This window comes from Poecilia reticulata, chromosome 4 (genome assembly GCF_904066995.2).
Source record: "Poecilia reticulata chromosome 4, P_reticulata-male-v2, whole genome shotgun sequence".
NCBI lineage: Eukaryota > Metazoa > Chordata > Actinopteri > Cyprinodontiformes > Poeciliidae > Poecilia > Poecilia reticulata.
In genome coordinates, this window is record NC_088833.1 from 30,585,799 (window position 1) to 30,599,118 (window position 13,320).

Consider the following 13,320-nt stretch of genomic DNA (forward strand, 5'->3'; position numbering starts at 1 on the left):
TACGTTAAACTTGAGACCAAAAGTGATATTTAAAGGGGGAGTATTATGTATTTGCCATTTTCTAGCACAGTGTTTCTCAACCTTTTTCAGGCCAGCGCCCCCCTAGCCTTTATCCAGGTCCCTCACCGCCCCCCACCAAAAAATTTGTAGGCTTCTTTCCACTGACAATTATTTTATTATTAATGTTACTATCATTATTGTAGATGTTTTGAATCGGCACACCGATTATGTTTTCCCGTACACTTTAGCGCGCCTTACGCTCCTTCACCTCGCGCACATAACGGGGTAAATGTAGCGAGTTTTGCACTAAACGTATCGGCGTCTGGAGGAGGGGGGTTGGGGAGGCGAGCGTATGTTTCTACGCTCCTTCGTGGGGGGGGTGCCGATTTATGTTTTCGCATCCACCTGAATAATGTGTAGTTGCGCCCGTTACCCATGGCACTTAAACAATATTACTTTACCTTTTATCTGGAAATAGTTTCTGTTTATTCTTGCCATACTGTCCTCTGTATTAATTATTGCTCGAAAGGTCTTGCCATACCAGTTTATTCCTCCGTATTACTTTAGTTTCTTAGTTTATTCTTGCATTTTGTTCTTCATTCATTTACATTTAGTTTCATTTGATTAGTATTATCCTCTCTTGGTTTATTGCTATGTCCACTTTAGTTTCTTTCCTGTTGCTAAATCATTATCATTTATTGACCATCAGTAATCGTCATGTGTTTCACATCATGTGTTGATTTTTCACTGTTCAGCGTCGGATTCTCTGTTTTTATGCCATAATTCACATCTAGTTCGTCGCTACGTTTTGCCCGCTTCTCATGTTTCAGAATTTTGCGCAATGTGCGCGGAGTTTTTTTTTTTTTTTAATCCCCTAAGGTGCAGGGCGGTCGGGAAACATCGATGGGGAAAAGGCAGAATGACATAAACCTTTTAAAACAACGGAAACAATTTCGGTGTTCTGATTATTGAAATATAAAAGTGTTGTGGTACCGTTGTTCCCTCAAACCCGTTTCATGTCGGACCACTTGCAACACTGGTGTTAACGCTATAACATGAACGCTCTCTACCGTGGTATCACCCATGGAGGGATTTCTGTATTTAAATGGGTTCATTTTTCAGAGGGATACAAAGTGAAGGTATCGTGATTTTAGTAATTACATGTTTGTAAGAGCGATTTTCTGTTGTCCTTCCATGGAAGTGGGCAGCTTTCAAATGGAAATAAAACACTTTTTAATATAAATTGCTGCTTTGACATGATCACAGAACTGCAAAAACATATGTAGCCTACATAAATACCAGACAAAGTGAATCACAGCAGCGTAATCAGCCGGTGTAACGCTGAACTGATGCGGAGCGGAGCTGCGCCATGAAGCTACAAACACTGAATAGAAGAAGAGCTGCCATCGATACAGTTGCAGCCAAGCATGATTTAATGTTACACAATACAGTTTTACCAAGTTGCTCAAAGTCTAAACTGGCATTGTTGTGCATTTAAGGTGTAAAGTTTACCTTAGACCAAACGCCCCCCTTTTGTAAAAATGTCCGCCAGCGCCCCCTGCCGTCCTCTGAACGCCCCCTGGGGGGCGGTACCGCCCACGTTGAGAGCCGCTATTCTAGTACATCAAGTAACTGTTAGCTTCACTTGTTATAAAAATGTTGCATAATGAAATATGACTTAAAAGAAATTTGACTTCGTAATTTAATACCTTGCAATTGGGCTTCTGTCTCTTCGAGAAACACTTTGGAAGTTCTGCCTTCAGGAAGTCATCAGAACATGGCTTGTCTGTTAACCTCTGAACAGCGTTTTTACTAGTTATGTGCTTAGATGTTGCTCCTATAATGAACTCAGTAGATGCTCACTTCCACCAGGTGTTTTCTAATTGATACTGGCTAGTCTGAAGGAGTCATTGGGGAGGGCTCGGAAGCTTCGAAACTGCAGCTCTGAGGGAAAGCTGCGTCTTAAAGGCAGCACTGTCTGTGTCCCTTTACACCAGTAGGTCCACCCTAACCCTTCCATACCATTGTACTGTGGACCCTGAACAGGCTTGTTTGGGAGTCACATGGTGTCTGGTTCTTGGGGATAATCAGAGCTGTGACAACCATGAACAGAACTGTTCTACTGCAATGTGCAGAACCTCAATAGCATCCAGTTGTAGGTTGGAAGAAGTTAGAGCTCATGAATGCTGGTATTGTTGATAGGTTGGTGTTGCTGTCTGTTGATTGTGGTGTGTTGAGTTGCACTGTCCTGTTGGAGGAAGTGGTTGGGCTTCAGCAATGTTTAGTAAGTGGTTCACATCAAAGTACCATCTACATGACTTGAGCTAGAACTAAATGTTTTATTGTTCCTCTGTTAGCTTTTTAGAATAATTCTAACCAGCGTTGTTTTCATGCAATCTTGAATTTGGTTTTTGACGGTTCTAAAAAGAGTCCTGCGGTGAAATTGTTAGTTGTGTGGAAGACTTTCATTTGCAAATCAGACAACAGATCTGTTGTCTGATTCTCTTCTCTTCCTGCTGCATTAGCTTTTATTTCTTATCTGACACTTCATCTGACTTGATGAATGAGGGGGCTTTCTATTAACAGCAGGAGATTTTGCTCTCAACATAGAAAAACCAATTCTCTTAAGAGAGGTGATAGTGGGATGGAAAGTGTGACCTGGATTTGATGTTTTGTTGAACCATAAACTAGCTATGGTATTGATGCTTGTTGTTATGTCAGAAAGCAGCACGATGAGTTGAACTTCACCACAATGTGGTGGTGCCTTGAAGTCTTCTGATAAATTGTTTTGCGTCACTATCAGGGACTGTCTGAGCTCAGAGCTGCTTCACAGGTTATTGTCTTTATGTAGCTTTTCTGGATGTTGTTGCTATCAGGCAAGTTATAATTGTTTTGTCTAGTCAACTATTAATGGCAATGTTACTTGTTGTCTGGAGACAAAGAGAAAGAAATGCAATTCTAATGATTCTAACAGCAAAAACAGCTGATACATCATGAAAGGTAAACGTTTACTAGGTGAGAACTTATTTGGGAAATGGATTCCATTTCCCTTTTAGTACAATAACTGCACTAAAGCCAAAAACCGCCTCAAGCGGGTGTAAACACTTTTCTTTTTCTTTTTTTTTAATTGAAGTTATTTTGAATTTTGCAGTTTCCATGAACCTTTTCTAATGTGATACTTCAAATGCGCATAAAAAAAACTTTGATGGAAACATGATTTTGCAGGGGATGTATAATCTAAATGTCTAACGTTTCAGACTATTCAGTAGAAATCCACTCTGCACACAGTCCAGGTAGATGTTAAAGTTCTGGGATCTTAAGTTCTAGAGGTGCTGTAGTTTGGCTCTGCTGCAGTGTTCCCGAAGTGCTCAATTTGTATTTTGCGAACCTTGCACACGGTGAGGCTAATATCAAGTCCTGAGTTCCCAGACATTCTGCAAAAATAAGTGAGTCCTAATGAAGGCATGGCTGGTTAAATTCCCCCTCCTCAATTTTTATAGTTCCTTTTTTATTGTGGTGCTTTCTGCGCATGCTGATGTTCCGGTACTGGCTGCTTGGCGACATCGGATCATGCCGCTCAGTCAAGCCTGTTGCAGCAATTAATCAATAAATTGCATGGTAACTTAAAATGAGCTTGATAATTTGTTGATTATGTATTTTGGAGGACAGTTTTGTATTTATAAAATGGATTTTATAAATATAAATTTTTTTCAGCAATTTTTACGTTTGCAGTTTTTTTACATTTTAAAAAGGTGCCACGGATCCCATCGCTTACATGGACACAAAACGACCAGGAAAAGTGAGAGCTCACATCTTTAATTGACTGAAGATGAATATGTAAACTAAAAACTGGAGTGTAGACATTTTTTAATGTCTTTGTAAGCCTGCAGCTTTATTTGAACTTTATTTTTATTTTATTTTTGTCTAAGTTGACTTAAAAAGTAAGATATTATTAAAGTAAATTTTCTAAGCTACAGAAAAGTAAGTTGTGCAGAATTTTGCGCCGATGTTATATCCAATATGAATCCTTTTTGTATTACAGAATTTACCAGTATTTAATGTCAGCAATTTTATTATTATTATTTTTTAAGTTTGATTACTTGATCAGAATAGTCAATAGATTATTGACCACTAAAATAATTTACAACAACCCCAAGAGAGACATGCAGGCAGGGGAACCTCAGCGGATTAAACTAGCCTTATTCTGTAGAATATGGTCATTTGGTGCATCATGAGTAAAACTGAAGCACACTAGCTGTCATCTGCCAGCCTCCTCTGCAGCTTCCTTTCGGTTCATGAAAGCAATAAACACACACTGACCAGAGAGTGTGTGTTTTGGGTTGATGTTTCAGAATGCTCCGTCTGTCCTCTGGGAGTTCTTGTCTCCTCTTGGTCACACTCTGCTGAAAGCCATTTACACCATGGCTGTCAATTTTCCAACAGACATGCACACTTCCATGTTAAGCCTGGCGGCTCAGGTGGAGGTAGCTACATAATACCAGACTTTCAAAATGTGAGGACCCCTCAGTGTTTTAAGTAGCTTTAACAAGCTTATAACATACCAGTCAAGTTGCCTGTTTTGGTCAGAAAACTACAATATTCTACCATTGATTTCCTCAGTCTTCCTGTATTATTAATTTCCCTGTAAGTGTCCCTTATTCTAGTAATTTCAAAAGAATTTTTGTGCCTCTCCAAACTGAATTAAGTCACTAGCCTCATGAGAACTGCCACAGCAGTAGCCTGGGAGGCAGTTCTCACAAGGTTAGTGCCGACAGCGGGAACAAACCAAGTGTTGTGACAAGAAGTGATGGGGTTAGATCGGGAGCTGCCGCGAAGTAATGCGCTATGGGAGCGCATTCAGCCTGATACAGTGTTGCATCGTTTTGAATGTAGCTTTTTTTAGTGAAATTATGCTAACGACAATATAACATTGTTTTATGCCCAAGAATACAACAAAGGTTCGTCTCGTTTGTCCTTTGCTTCCCTAAAACGTATAATGTTCTCCCCATGAGAGTGATGCACTTATTCACAGTGAGAGTGTTATTTATAGATATTTGTCATTTATCATAAATATCTACCCATCTAAAGGCCCAACATGCATATTGCAGTAATCGTGTTCTTTTCATGGATTATCTAAGATTCCTCAGACTTAGAACCACTGTGTGATCAGTGTTCAGTGACGGATTTATGCTCTGTACATACACTGTATGGTAGAATACATTCTATGTCACACCATAAAACTGCCAAAAAGTCCTAAAAAGAGTCACGTTTTTCTGCCAAAAGTGACTAAGGCCCATTTTCTGCCCAATGAGATGCAATTAGTACCTGAAAAGACTTTGCTTCACTCAAAGGGATTATATCTCATAGATATGGTTTAAATATGTAAAACAAACAAATTTGCTACAATTCCCTTGTGTTTTTTCATTTGGACTCTATTTTAGGAATTATATAGGAATATCCACAGTGTCAACAAAGGGAGGCCTATCAGATGTTTTAGGATGAGAAAAGAAATAGCTCCGCAGTTATTCCTAAACAAGGGTCAGAACTCTGAAGAAGATAACTGCAGTAGGGTTAACTCTTGTGTTGGTTTTTCTTGGAATATTTATTTGCCCCTAAATGAGCCTGAAAGCAGGTGTAGTCATGTTCTCAGTCTTTGTCCCCTGCAGTCGGGACAGTTCCTTGGTGAACTTAGCATGAAAGATACCCATATTATTGCTTTATTACCTCAGACGTTTTCCTGTTTGAAGTTTCTCCAATTCTGTGCTCCATTTTGAGCTTGATGTTGGTTTAATGAAGACCCATTTTCTTGTTGGTCATGATTCCTAAGGTGTTATCCAAAGTGCATCCATCTTGTGTAAAAAGTTGTCAACATGCGAATTCTACTTATAAATGTTTCTGTAACTCCACAAATACCATCTCTTTAAATGTATTTCATATGGGCAGTTTGTGAGGTGAGTTCATCTTCTTTTACAGTGTTTTCATTAAATGGGGTATTTCCTGTCAGTCATCCAAAACAGGTGAGGACTGGATTTTTGCTGCATGTCAGGGTTAGGGCACAAACAATCTTGGGTATTTCAACTTATACCACTGCCATGTGTACCTGGTGCACATGGCAGTGTTATGCGCTCTCTGTCTGTCCCTCACCTGACCATTGGTGACACAGAGTAGAAAGCGGGTGTTTTTGTCCTGGTTTTGTCAACTTTGGTGTTGGTGATTTTGAGAGTTTGCAATGAGCCTGCGCAAGCCAAGCAAATGTTAAACTTAGTTCAATTTGTAAACTATACAAAAGTATAAGAGTCACCAGGTAGGTACAGAACCTTATATATGCTATGATCTTTTTTGTGGAGCGAGGCGCCCTCCTTGGATAATGGTACACGAAGCAAAGCTATTTAAACAAGCCCAGCCATACACAAAAACAGCAGTAGACTGCTGTTTTACACCATTTGTCAACAGCACGCAGTACTGACACAAGTTGAGCAGAGGCAGCACATCACCCAGAGAGCTGAGCTTTGATACAGAAAGCAGAACTTTCTTGGTTTAAAATAAATGAGTATGTTAAGAAGATTGTTTTGAACTCGAAGAGTTTCAGTATTAATAACCTGAAATCTCTTCCAGAGATTCGTGCTAAAAGTCCCGTTTTCTTTTCCTGATCCAGACAAGTAATCTGTCTCCTAATCAAACATCTGACAAAGAAGACTCTGTAAATTCTGAAGCTCTCCTTACATTTCTAACAGTGTTTCCATGCTTTCTCAGATCACCTGGTTTAAAAGAATAATCTGCACAAGGTGGAATGTTCTGCCTGAGAGGAGAGGCAGTAATCCATTCCATGAGCACCAAGAGAAACTGAGCTGCAAACGAATTAGATGCAGACAGTTTGCTATGGTAATTGTCAGTGCACTAATAAATTGACCCGATTTTCTTAATTTTAGGTGATCACGATATTTACTACATGTGAAAAGCTGACCTTATCTACTGATCTTATCTACCTCAGAAAAAGTCTGAAAATGCAGAGTTGGTGTAAAGCCGAAGTGACTGTAGGCTTCTTGCTGGCCAGACACACACAGACTACATCGAAAAATGATGCCACTCAGATTATTGTAGTGACTTGCTTACAAAAACCATCCATCTTCACTTTCATTCACGAAACACTTTTGGCACGCACACACACACAAACACACACACACACACACACACACACACACACACACACACACACACACACACACACACACACACACACACACACACACACACACACACACACACACACAGATTTTTTATTACATTTTGTTTCTTTCTAAGATATGATGGTGGACAAAAGGTGTACTTTTAATTTCACACTTGGCGCACAAAATGATGATTCAACTAATTAGTCGCACTCTGGTGCCTATTGTTTTTTCAGAGTAAGGGCTCTTGCTTTGACAGCTAAATAAACAATCCCGTCTTTGTATCACATTCAGCTTCTGGGAATCCTTTGCTACATTTGAATTGCATAAGCTGAACACCAATGGATTGAATGCACCTTTTAGAGGTGGAAGGCATGATTACTTCCTGTCATCACTTGCTGTAGATTTTTAAGCCTTGCATTGCTGTAAGAACCAACACTGGTGCAGATAAACCGATGGCATCTGTACCGACACTTTACGCTAGGCCAGAGCAAAGAACTGCTATAATCAGTAGCTGGAGGTTGGTGGTGTCATGGAGCTCTAGTTTTAAAATTTCAAAGTTGCTTTCAGTTTTAATTTGCACCATTTAGGACAGAAAACAGTACAGAACCTCAGTGTTTCATTTGAAAAAGAATAACAGGAGATTTTGCCTTGTTTCCACTGATTGGTACAACAGGGGTCGATGCAGTTCGATACACCATTTTATATCCGGCGTATTCATGAGAACCACTCCCTGGGCAGCAAGGGTTAAACCCTAACGCCAATGCGACGACAAATGTGGCACACTAGTATGTCTCTACTCGTTGCAAGCAGTGGCATTTTTCTGTCCCCCAATGGACTGTGCTTAAGTCCCTAAGCATACCATTGTCCCCTGTACCTACAACTGAAGGGGGCCCATGCATGGTGGGTGGTTGTATGGGCTGCTTTCACAGTGGAGATGAGCAATATGACGTACCGAACCGCACCGACCGGAGTTGTACTGCTCACTGGAAATGTCCCTGATCGTCTAGTGTTGAGGAGCAAACATATCAGATTGTCTAGACCAGAATTTAAACTCAGAGATACTTTATTGATTCCAGAGGAAAATTAAATAGCTAAAGGAGGACCTACTTTTTTAGTTAAGGTTTCCTGTTTCACAATGAATTATTCTAATTGTTTTATTGCCCTGCACTGATGAATTATATTTTTTGTTGACCTAAAAGGTTTTAACTGGCAGTATTGTTGTATGTTTAGGATTGAGGGGTGGGTTGTGTTGCTACATAAATAATTGATTTGTAATCCCATGGACACCTTCCGAATGGAAATCAAATTCTAAAGCACTTTAAAATTTCCACCCCTAATCATGATCCAGGTTTGGTCTGTTTAAAACTAATTTACTTTGGCGCAAGTGCTGATGAAGTTGGAGTAAACACCACGGTAAGATTGAAAGAGCTGTCTGATTCATTCAGAAAGAAGATTGTAGCAGTTAATGACTTTAATAAGGGATTTGATGCTGAGGTCTGGTCATCTTAGCAACTTCACGCTGAAAGCAGGATGCTAGGAGTTTCCCAAAAGCCTAAAATATTATCACAGGACACAGCAGTCTTTTCCTCCCCTTGATATGGAATTTCATGACTGGACATTCAGAAAGAGACTACAAGAGGAAACCTTGGTTGTTTGAGAAAACCAGGAAAGCCAGATTAAAATTTGGCAGACAGAAAACCGTTCTTTTGACAAATGAGTCAGACTGAATTATTTGGACACCAGAGCAGAGGACATGTTTGGTCTAAACCAAACAGCTTTTCAGGAAAAGAACCTTGGAAACAGGGTAGTGTGACTCACTGCTTCCTCAGTCAGAATACAGATTTCCGTTGGCATCTTTTGTTTCAGTAAAATTAACCTGATATTGTTTACTTATACAGGGGTTTCCTCCAGTGTATTGTAAGCCTCCTCCAGGCTAAGCGTTGCTTGTTTTTGTTTGTATAATAATTAATCAATCTTTATTATTATTATTATTATTATTATTATTATTATTATTATTATTATTATTATTTATTTTTAATTAAGTTAGACTGCAAGGGTTTCTGTTGCGCTGAGCATTTCACTGGCGAAGCAGAATTATTCCTAAAATGTGGTTTATAGTTGATGCATTTAATAGGCCACAAAGCACGGACCAATCACACACCACTGGCGCCTGTGCGCATTGCCTTGCACGCCATTGCTGCTTGATGTCTGACACATTATATTAGCCTGGCCTGCCAGGCTTATTATATACTGGGGGAAACCATGACTTCTCTTTATGAAAATGCACAGCCAATAAGATCTGGAATAGTTCCACGTGTCTCAGTAGTGTGTCATTGCACCTCTGTAGCATCCAGTGTTGGGCTGATCTCAAGGATGTCTTGATTGGAGCTAAGTATCTTAAAGTTTTATTCTACTTACAAAGCTCATTCCTGGCATGCCCGGGCTGTGTCCTCCACCAAGTACTCTGCAGCTTTAAACACAGAAGCATTTGTAGCCACACCCAGTTCCCCCCGCTGGCTTCTGAGTGGTTAACTGTATTTCTGGCTTTTATCTGCAGGCCTGCCAACACTGTTGAAGGCTGGAAACCTGAGGAGGGGGAAAGATGAAGGAATGAATGGAAAAAATGACTAAAACACTACAGAGGGAATTCAGGTCAGGGAAAACAGGGAAGCAAGGCGGGAGGAGGCCAGAAAAAAACCAGCATGTTCAGATTGTCTGTCATAATTACCTGGCTTTGATCATGGTTTCACTGATTGGTGGAGATTTAGGCATTCTCAGGGCAGTGTTGCTTCATATTTTTCACTCTTGAAATATGGAGAATAAAATCCAAGAGATTTTGACTGAAGACATGATTTGTGGTAGAATCAGACGTGATGTCACACCATTCAATACCCCTGTGCTGTTGGCTGGAACTGTAAGCATTTTAGCATTCAGGTCAGTACATTAGTGAGCGAGGATTTTCCATTTGATGACGTTGAGCTGCGCTGCTTCAGACGGCAACAATATGTCTTTCTAGTCGGGCACAATGGCTGCTGCCTGTATCAGCCACTGAGTTTTCTGGGACAGTGTTTTTTTTTTTTTTTTCTCTTCCTTTTTTCTTTTACATTTTCTACAAATAATAGTTAAACCCAACATAAAGAGTGAAGATAAACTATAGAGGCATACGAGTCAACATTTTAACTGTTATATTAACTTGTCTAAAACTGTTATCAATCAATCAATCAAATTTTATTTGTATAGCACATTTCAGCAGCAAGGCATTTCAAGAAAAAAAACCTAAAAAATTAAAAAAGATAAAAACATACTTTTGTTACGGAATTTGAGTGCCTGTCGTCGCCGGACTCCGCCGTCTGTTTAACATAGGTAACGGGACCTGGATAATACCCAACAGGACAAGGTCTCCAACCTTGCAGCACCAGGCTCCGTCCACCTGTCATGCGAATTTTTGCTCTAGGACTTTGCTGTCTTACACGGATTTTTGTGCACTATTTTTACCTGCTAGAGTGTAGAATTTACAGGGTTTTTCTGTGCGCGCAATGACCCTCAGTCACTCACCACTTTTACATCATTAGAAAGAGGTATAAAAAGAAATTAATAGATAAAAACATTAAAAACATCGGAGACATCAAAGCCCACACTAATCCTAATTTAGCCATAAGCAACTCTAAACAGGTGGGTTTTAAGTTGAGATTTAAAGGCACCCAGTGTTTCAACTGTTGTTTCCATGCATGTCTTCTAGATGATGCTGATTGTTGCTAAAGTTTTTGATTTCCAAAAGTTCTCTATCAGCCTATTCCATTACTGTGGAGAGAGTTAATAGTGTCAAATTACAATTAACAGTGTATGAAATAAATATTTAAATGTCATTAGTTTAGAAATTTAAAAAAAATAAGAAATAAATACAGCAGTAACATTAAATAATTTCGACGTGCCTCAATTAAATGCATTGATTTCATTTTAAAAATTACATTAATATATTACCATAGCTCTAGTTTGAAACATTTCAAACTATAGAGCTATTGAGGCTGGAATTGCTCACCCAGAGTTTGTAGTAAATCAGTTACAACAATTTATTGATGTTGTTTCCACATTTTCAGTGAAAATACTGACCAAGAGTCATAACAAACTTGGAAGAAGTTATCTTGACTGCTGTTTGAAGCAGCCAATCAGACATCGGATTCTTCCAGTAACCCCGCCCACTGAGTTTGATGGAAGATTTTGACAGTTGAAATGAATTTATGCTGTTCTTCAGCTCAGGAATATGAAACATTAAATTTGAATCATGATTACATTTACTTTATACATTTTTTTTATTACTCGATTGTCAAAATAATCAATAGAAAACATGATTACTAGAATGATCGTTTACAACAGCCCTATTTGCCTACACTTAAAAACACAACTATAGAGCCTTAAAAACAACAAACAAAAAATATGATAATTATTTTTTTTTTGTGGTAAAAACACGATGTGATACTGATCACATTTAGAGCCGGCCCAAGGCACAAATGAACAAAGTAGTCGCTAAAGGCCGGCCTTCAAGGGTTAGGGTAAATGGTACAATTTTAACTCTGAACATAAGAAACTAATTTAATGTTTTAATATTTGTTTGAGAATGTCAATGCTACTAAATTTGATTTAATATTTTTAGCAAAGATAAATTATAAGATTTAAAATTTTCACATTAAAATGTAAGATTAAAACCTCAACTGTGTAGAGTTGAGTCTAGCTGCGCTGTTGAGGGGCCATAACTTAATTTCCAACAACCTCTTGCTGGTATTTCTGTTAAAAAAAACAAAACAAAAATCCAAACTAACCCTTTGCTCCCTGTATCCATTCATCACCCATATTGCTTTGCGCTAACTGTTGATTCTTGTCTTTGCTACAGGTTCTGAGCCCATGGTCCAAGTCCTGACTGACTGATCATAGTGGTGGTGCATACAGACTTACTGCTGGGGTGAGTGCCCTCAAGCTCTGGCTGTTAAACCTCTCTGTTTACTGTTACTGTTGGCCAGTGTGTGCCAGTTTACTGTAAACAACTCTGCTCATAGAGGGACCTCCAATGCTTACTGGTTAAATATGGTCAGTGCAGGGTGATGGCATGCACAGAGTATTCACAGCGCTTCACCTTCTGTAAAAATTTCCGCCACCGCCCCCTGCCGTCCTCTGAACGCCCCCTAGGGGGCGGTACCACCCCCGTTGAGAAACGCTGCTCTAAAACAATTAAAAAATACAGTCACTGTTTGATTTCCTACTTTACACTCCAAAATTCTGCTGTCATTTATTAAGTGGTACTTATAAACTACTACAAGATAACTGTGAAAAATAATGTTTATCCTCTACTGTTGTTTTACATTAGATTTTTGAGAGCTGTTTCTGCTAGTTCAAGTAAAAAATGAGGCCATGACCTAAGCAAACATTAGCATGAAGGCTAATTAAAGCTACCAAATAGAGAAATGTTCATAGTGCTGGATGTTTTGTCCTTTTGTTTAATTTGGGCCTTTTTTTTCTTTTTTTTTGCTTGTTGTGCAACAGACAAGACAAAATGGATCCGTTTGACCATGGGAATTTTTCAGACCAACCATGCTTCAGTTTGTAACTGCCAGGCTTTTCCATACTTACACCATATAGAACAAAAAAGCTTAAATAATTAGTACTTGTGATACTGAATGGATTAACAAATTGGGACAGGGTGACTGAATCTGGAGGTCATTTTATTTATTTATTTATTCTTTATGCCTGTTTGTTTTTAGACCTTATTTATATGTCACCTTCAACCTCATAGTTCATTTTAAAATCAGCTAAAGTTGGTGATAATAATGATCGAGGGTAATATTGTTTTTTTGGAAATTATCCAAATTTACACAATAGTGTTTGCATGAGTCATTCTTGCAGTATAAGGCACATTTGTTTCCGTCTGTATTAAAGTATTATGCAGCTCTATAGCTGATTGGGTGTTTCCACAGATAACCTGGTTTACAACCTCTTATCCTAAAATGCCTTGTAATAGATCTGTTTATGGTCACCTGATTACCTCTGGCTTCCTGTTTGTTTGACTGTTAAACCACTTCTGGTTTGTCACGGTGTTACTGAAAATAGATTATTGCTGTGTGCTAGGATAATTAACAGATTACTACAGGAAAGCTGTTAA

General features: G+C 38.9%; 1 protein-coding gene across 1 annotated transcript in view; it reads left to right on the forward strand.

Annotated features, from left to right (window-relative positions):
* Positions 1 to 13,320, forward strand: part of tbl1xr1a (TBL1X/Y related 1a) — a 62,424-nt gene that overhangs the window by 13,021 nt on the left and 36,083 nt on the right. Inside the window, exon 2 of the mRNA XM_008407817.3 lies at positions 12,058 to 12,126. The gene's annotated coding sequence lies outside the window, so the exon portion shown is untranslated. The remainder of the gene's footprint in view (positions 1 to 12,057; positions 12,127 to 13,320) is intronic.